We start from the raw sequence: 8,208 nt of genomic DNA on the forward strand, positions 1-8,208 counted from the left end.
GCCACGCCTGGATTCCTTCTTCTATGACAATAATAAAACCCTTGCTTTATTTAAGCCACTGATCAGTTGGTTTTTCTGTTATTTTCAGTATAGCTTAAGTCATTCTCCTAGAAGTGTGAAAGTGGGATAAATATTTGTTTCTGTCCATGATAAAGAAGTGATAAACTCTTTGGCATAGGAGGTACGTAAGCAAAGGCTCTGATGGTCATTATGCACGGATGCCTGAGGGAGTCCTCCAGGAAGTTGGGAGTAGAACTTGTCAGAAAAGCAGAATGTTAACCCATAAAGAAAATCATTTGAGGGGTGCCTGGCTGGCTTAGTTCATAGAGCATTCAACTCTCGATCTCGGGATTGTGAGTTCAAGCCCCACACTGGGTGTAGAGAGTATTTAAAAATAAATCAAAAATTAAAAAAAAAAATAATTTGAGATAAAGGTGGCTTCTGGTACCTCAAAGTGAGATTCTAATTACTGTGACATAAAATTTCTTTATTATTTGAGCACTTAAGGAAGCTACAATTGATGTATGTGACATATTTCTGCTTCCCACATTTTTTCAGATCCATGAAGATTTAAAAAGAAACTTGTAAAAAAAATCTGCCAATTTAGATTGGCAGAGAATTGTCATGCAGTGTATTAAGTACACTTTGATTTAAAAAGGGATTGTTTCAGGGCACCTGGGTGGCTCAGTGAGTTAAGTGTCTGACTCTCGATTTTGGCTCAGGTCACGATCTCAGGGTTCATGGGCTAGAGCCCCATGGTGGGCTCTGTGCTGGCAGCCTGAAGCCTGCTTGGAATTCCCTAGCCCCCTCCATCATTGCCCTTCTGCTCACACGTGCACTTGCTCTCTCTCTCTCAAAATAAATAAAGAGATGGATTGTTTCATGTCTACTCTTACGGGACTTCTAATTAGTCACAACAAGTTCAAGACATGTTTATCTTGATTTCTTCTTGGAACATCACTAAAATTAAAGAAATAAAAATATAGAAACCCACAAAAACAAAGAGAGGATAAGAGGTGAGAGAGGCAGGCAAGAGAAGTTGAGAAGTTTTTACAGAAGATGGAGAATGGATGAACGAGAAGGGAAATTAGTGGAGGAGAAAAACATAAAAATTAGTGCCTGCAACCTACAGCTAACATACTTAATAGTGAACTATGATAAGCTTCCTGCCTATGATTGGGAAGGAGACCAGCATGCCTGATACTGACTTTTCTACTTCTATTCAACATTGTATTAGAAGTACAATGAAACTTAAAATAATACCATTTACAATAATAACTCAAAACATCAGATACTGAGGAACAAACTTGTTAGCAGTTTTTTTAAATTGTTTTATAAAAACTATATAATATCATTAAAAGAAATTAAGAATATTGAAATAACAGGAAGGAATGACCATGTCTGTGGTTTGGAAGAGAGAAGAAAGAGACAATGTCATAAAATTGTAGTTCTTCCCAAATTAATTTATAGGTTCAGTGCAATTCCAATCAAAATCCCAGCAGGTCATGTTGTGGAAATTGGCAAGCTGATTCTAAACTTACATGGAAATGCAAAGGGTCAGCAGTAGTGTGAAACTGGCAGATTTATTCTAAAATCACAATTACTATGATGTTGGTACAGGATGAATCAATAAAGTAGTAGAAAATAATATTTAGGAATAGACTCACATATATAAGGAGCCTGAGAGCAGTGAGAGAAAGGCAATTTTTCAATATAAATGGTGTTGTGTCAATTGGGTATCCATATGGGAATAAAGTGTATCTTGACTCATACTTCAAATCATATTTAAAAAGGCAGTTCCAAGTACATTGTATGGAAAGGAAAGCCACAATGCTAGAAGATATGATAGGCACAAAAGTCATTAATTATATGAGAAAATATTGATGTTTTGGATTTACATTGAAATTAAGAACTTCTGGGGGCACCTGTCTAGCTCAGCTGGTAAAACATGTAACTCTTGATCCCCAAGTTGTGAGTTCAAGCCCCACTTGGGGTGTAAAGTTTACTTAAAATAAACAAATAAAATCTTTTTTTTTTAATTATGAACTTCTGTTCCTAAAAAGACTCCATTATGTTTGTCAAAAGGGAAGCTAAAGCGTCAAAAAAGATACTTGCAATACATGCAATTGGCCGAGGGCTTATATCAAGAACATACCGTTCTTCAACTCCACCATGAAAGGGCACAAGCTAGTTAACAAGACACTCGCTGATGTTAAATAACTTCTTCAAAGACAGCGAGGTACGGTAGTCTCCCTAAGTCTGCAGTTCCGGGCTTCCGGTGGTCTCTGTTTCCGGGACAACCGCCACCGGAAGCAGGTGATCGGCCTCTGCCGCAGCGTCAGAAGGCGTCAGAACGGAGACGCTAAGTCTCGCGTGACGTCATTCTCCTCACTCATCTTTCTGGCGGCTGTTTTATCATCTCACGTTGTCACAGGAAGAAGAAAGGTGAGTACAGATGACCTTGAACAACACGGGGTGGGGTGGGTCACAGGTGCCCCAACTCGCAGTCGAATCTCCACATGTAACTTCTGACCCCCCAAAATTTAACTCCTAATAGACTATTGCTGAGCAGAAGCCTTGCCGAGAACACAGTTGGTTAACACGTATTTTGTACGTTATATACATTATATACTGTATTTGTATTAAGCAAGCAAGCTAGAGAAAAGGAAATGTTAAATCACAAGGAGAGAATACATGGATAGTATTGCACTGTATTTATAAAAAATAAAATCCGCATATAAGTTTGACCCGTACGTTCAAACCTGTGTTTCTCTTTTTTCTTTTTTTCTTAATGTTTATTTCTTCTTGAGAGAGAGAGAGAGCGCGCGGGGCAGGGGCAGAGACAGAGGGAGACACAGAATCTGAAGCAGGCTCCAGGCTCTGAGCTGTCAGCACAGAGCCTGAGCGGGACTGGAACTCACAAACCATGAAATCATGACCTAAAGTCAGTTGCTCAACCGACTGAACTACCCAGGTGCCCCTAAACCTGTGTTTTTCAAGGGTCAGCTGTGCAGTGAGATATTTTGAGACGGACTTTCATTACAGTAACTTTTATTACAGTATGTTGTTATAATTGTTTTATTTTATTATTAATTGCTGTTAATCTTTTACTGTACCTAATTTATAAATTAGATTTTATCCCAGGTTATACGTTTAGGAAAAAAATGTGATACCTAAAGGATTGGGTACTCTCTGTCGTTTCAGGGATCCTGGGGTCCTTGGAAACGACCCCTTATGTATAAGGGGGGACTACTGTAGCAGTGTTTCAAAGCAGAGGCTCTAGACTAAGGTCATCTGAGTTCAAATCCTCCCTGTGCCTTTTATTAGCCTGTTGCTTGGCTGTAAATTTCATAACCTCAGGGGCTTCAGGGTCCTGCTAATAATAGTACCCATATCTTCAGGCTGTTGTGAGGCTTAAATGAGCCAATATAAACAAAGCTCTGAGAATAATAACTGGCCATGTATGCTAACTACATCAATGCTTATCACAATCACCAAGGATTAAGCCTTTGTCTTCATCCAAAACTCATCTCTTGCCATTTACACTCTGTGGCCTTCAGGAAATGTTTGCTGCTCAGCCCTCAAGTCACTAAAACCTTGATTAATGTGCTGTTCAACCATAACTCTTATCAAACTTTGAATAGTTATATGATTTATTATAACATACTCACTCATTAAGAAGTATTAGAGTAATACAGAGATGATGAAGAAGTACTCACCTTTATTTAATACTTACTGCATGCCAGACACTGGTCTAAGCACCTAACACACTATTTCTCCTTTAAGGGCTACATGAGGTCTTCTAAGTAGAAACTAGTATTAAACTCATTTTATTTTATATATTTTTAAGTTTAATTTTGAGAGAGTGAGCACGGGTAGGGGAGGGGTAGAGAGAGAGGGAGATTGAGAGAGAGTGAGAGAAAATCCTAAGCAGGCTCTGTGTTGTCAATGTAGATTCAATGTGGGGCTTGATCTCACCGACTGTGAGATCATGACCTGAGCCAAAATCAAGAGTCAGATGCTTAACCGACTGAGCCACCTAGCCGCCCTATTATCCTCATTTTAAACGAGAGGAAACTGAGGTATACAGGATGTAAGAAACGAGCCCAAGGTCATAAAGCTGCTTAGCCATACTGAGTAGATCAATACTTAACTGTTGATCTGAGAATCTGCCATAAACTTTCTATAGGAGTAGTCAGGTATTAATTAACTCATTAAAAAAATTACTTACATAATGAGGTGTAACACTGTTCTTTAAGGTTCTCAGGGATGCAGAGTACACTTATAAAATATAATTCAAACTATGTTAATAAGCAATTCATATTACATGTATATAAATAAACTATAATAATATATAACGAGTAGAAAAACAAGCAAGCAATATACTAAAACAATAATAGTTATTTCCATTTGATGGGATTAGAACTGGTTTTATTTACTTTTATAAACTATTTCACATTTTCCAATTGTCTATAATAATTTTACTGCAATGTTACTGGTATAAGAAAAAATATTAGAGAAAATTGTATATTGTCACAATTTCCAAATGCTGATTGAAAACTAAAAACTACAGGCTGTCTTCAGTCCAGCTGAGTCTGTGACCCACTCAGTGGCTCAGCTGTCTTTCAAAGCCAAATTTTGGGCGAAAATTCGGTTTTTGAATGTCAAGGTTATTTCCACATTTAATCTCATATTGGGACAGACTTTCCAGATCTGATCTTCCATCTTCTGAGATGTGAAACAGCAAAGCCAGTCCTTTTTGTTGCCCGTTGAGAATGCTAACGGCCAGCATGAGGTGTCATACAGGGCTGGGGGAAGGCACTTGCTTTGAGCAAATGGGAATGTCAGAGCAACAGGCACTTGAAAATCAAGGTCATTGTTCAATCTGTGGGCAAAAGACTTCCTGCATGAATTTGAGATTGATGACTGATGGCAGGAGAAGTGGGAAGGTGGCCTGGGTAGTCAGTTCTGGTCAGGAAGGTAAACTTTGGGGGCACCTGGGTGGTTTAGTTGGATAAGCTTCAGACTCTTGGTTTGGAGATAGAGCCCCAAGTCGGGCTCTTCACTGGGTGTGGAGCCTGCTTAATATTCTCTCTCTCCCTCTGCCTGTCTCCTTGCTCACATGTGTGTGTGTGCATGCTCTCTCTCAAAAAAAAAAAAAAAAGGAAAACTTTGAAGAAATGTTCTGAGATAGGTTTGTAAGGGGAGGGGACAGGTCTGAGTAGACTATGGGACGGCAAGGTCATCCAGGGTGCTCCATAAAGGACCGAAGTGTTCGGTAGGCTCCTGGCCGTGCCCCTGAGAAACCCAGCCAGGCAAGGAAGAGGTGAAGACTGTCTTGGCTGTGACATTGCAAATGAATTCAGCTGCAGCTGCATCCTGGTACCAGGATGCAGATAGTTGCATCAGGGTCGTGATGTGAACCGTGGTTATGGTTCTGAGTCTGCCTAGCTATTTGTTTTAACCATATTATGCATTTTCTTGGAACAACCCTGCCTTTGAAAAGGACAGGGAGAGGAGTAGGGCAGACTGAGAAACGTGAAGGAAAAACTGTCAGAATTTGGCCAAAGCCAGGACTTGGTGAAATGTGAGTTAAAATGTCCCAGAGGTTTTTCTGTTAGATGAGCAGCGGGCGTAGGGAACCACATGGTCATCTGAGGCTTTGCTTCTTTGTGTTCTCACCTCGGTTAGGAGCGCACAGGGTTCATCCGTTGCTGTAGGGTCTGGTCTGTGGGCACAAATGCTGGTGGTTGGCAAGAGTTTGGGCCTCTGGTAGAGAGAAGTTCTCTGCAGAACTTTCCTACAGATGAACAACTTTCCTACTCACCTGCACTCACACATGGTGAAATTTCTCAGGATCGCAGGTGGCAATGTTTCAGGAAGTAAAAGACAAAACTACGATTTATCCGGCCTGCTTTGGAAATATACAGAGGGTATTTTGCCTCTGTCGGAGTCAGGCGTTCATTTCTGGAACGAGGGAGCTACCAAAGCCTGACGGGTGCTGGGCCTTGGCCCCCTGCCACAGTGTGCCATTGAACTTGATAGAGCAAGTTAGCTACCATGGCATCCTGGAAGGTCTGCTTTGGCCGAACTACCGAGACTACAGGGAATTTATTGCACTATTCTGCCTACTTGCGTATATGTTTGAAAGTTTCCAGGTTAGAAAGTTCAGATTTCCCCTTTGTGTCCGGTGGTATTGGAATGTCAGATTGGCCGCAAGCACTTTGGAGATGGGGCTTCGAGGAAGCTGAGCTGGGGATGGCTTTAGTTTGGGTTTAGTGGCATATGTGTGTTCTTTTGTAGTTTCTTTTGTGTGTAGTAGAGGTCTTTTTCTCCCTCTGGAGCAGGAATGGCTTTGAAAAATACTCCTGCTGCCTGGTGTGCTGACTTAACTGGCATCAGGACACAGGTGTTGCTCAGAAATCAAATCATGATATTAATGTGTCTGTCCGCTGGCACACCGCACCAGTACGTGAGAGTCAAAGAGAAGGTCTGAAAAGCAGCCTGTGCAAAATCCTTCTTATCATCAGATATGTGAAATATTGTCTTTTTGTAAAATTCGATTCTTTAATACCTTATCAAAATTGGAAGTTCTCTCTTATCAGAAATACAAGAGAGTATAATTATACATGTACTGTATATTTTAAATCTTTTTAAAAATAAGCATTGTTTGGGGTGCCTGGGTGGCTCAGTTGGTTGAGCGTCCAGCTTCGGCTCAGGTCATGATCTCGTGGTTCATGAGATCGAGCCCCACGTCGGGCTCTGTGCTCAAAGCTCAGAGCCTTGAGCCTGCTTGCGATTCTGTATCTCCCTCTCTCTCAGTCCCTCCCCCACTCATACTCTGCTTCTCTCTCAAAAATAAATAAAACATTTAAAAAAATAAGCATTGTTTGAAATCAAATTTAGAAGATTCTTTTTTTGTAAAAAAAAACAAAACCCAATGTCTTTATTTCACATATTCATCACAAGGGCTCAACCAGAGACTTAATTTAAAAACAAAACAAAAATGACAGCACATCTTAAGATATGGAGTCCTAGACAGAAATGAAGGAAAGGACAGACTATCTACAGAGAAAATAAAACGACAGTACAAGGAGAGAGGCTAGATAGTCAGGGTTCTTGGCTGGAAACTTGCTTTGAGTAGGTTTCTTGCAGATATTTCTTTAAAAAATTTTTTTGAAGTTTATTTATTTTGAGAGAGAAAGAAACAGAGCACATGAGCAGGGAAGGGGAAGAGAGAGGGGCAGAGGGACAGAGTCCCAAGCCGACTGCATGCTGTCAGCACAGAGCCCGATGTGGGGCCTGAACTCAAATGATGAGATGATGACCTGAGCCAAAGTCAGGAGCCTGACACCTAACCAACTGAGCCCCTCTTGCAGATGCTTCTTAAAGGCTATGGGGTTTTTCCAGGGCCAGGCAGCATGTGTGTTCAAAGGGCTATCAGTGTTGGCTTCTCCCTGCAGGCTCTGGATGGACAGCGGGATGGTCCTTCAGGATGTCTGGGTGTCCATGTTGCGGTGGTAGCCGGGCGTGAGGACCTTGACCATGGGCACGTCATAAGGATAGCCACTGGGGAACTGCAGGGAGAGCTTCTACCTCAGGTCTGCTCCTTGGATGGTCCCCAACCATGGTCTGATCCAGGGAGGCAGAAATCCCTTTGTCGCCAGGCATCATAAGGGTCATCAGCTCCTGCTTACTCTCTTGCTCATGGGGTCCCAGGTGGTGACCCCACTGGGCTCAGCAACGTTGCGGGTGGTGGCGACACTGGCCGTGGCTGGGTCGCGGTTCTGGGAGGCCATCCAGGTGACACCAGCAGGGAGACGTAAACCCCAAGAGCATGACTGCAGCCCAAACTTAGAAGATTCTTTTTGTGGAGCCCAGACTTCTAACAGGATCACAAACACTGAAGAAGCCTGTTTGTGAATACGCTGATTTTATGCATTTTATGCATACAAACTAAAAATAATTTAAAAACTGAGACCAGTCAGCCTCGAAGGAAGAATGATTATTTTTCTATTTTCTCTGTAGAAAGTAATAGTGTAAAATAACTGTAATATGAAGAACTGATCAAAAAGTAAGCAGCCAAAAATGTATGGATAAAAGTATTATAGGGGTATACCAGCAGTGAAATAATTTAAAATATGATTTATTGTATTTACCAGCTTTAAAAAACTATAATTTGATGTAACTTCTTCTCCCATTCTAAAT

The 8,208-nt window shown here is 41.2% G+C and overlaps 1 pseudogene; it reads right to left on the reverse strand.

Annotated features, from left to right (window-relative positions):
• Positions 1–7,110: 7,110 nt before the first annotated feature.
• LOC144242725 (ubiquitin-conjugating enzyme E2 C-like) lies at positions 7,111–7,799 on the reverse strand (annotated as a pseudogene).
• Positions 7,800–8,208: the final 409 nt, after the last annotated feature.

The sequence above is a fragment of the Crocuta crocuta genome, unplaced genomic scaffold (assembly GCF_008692635.1).
Source record: "Crocuta crocuta isolate KB4526 unplaced genomic scaffold, BGI_CrCroc_1.0 scaffold36, whole genome shotgun sequence".
NCBI lineage: Eukaryota > Metazoa > Chordata > Mammalia > Carnivora > Hyaenidae > Crocuta > Crocuta crocuta.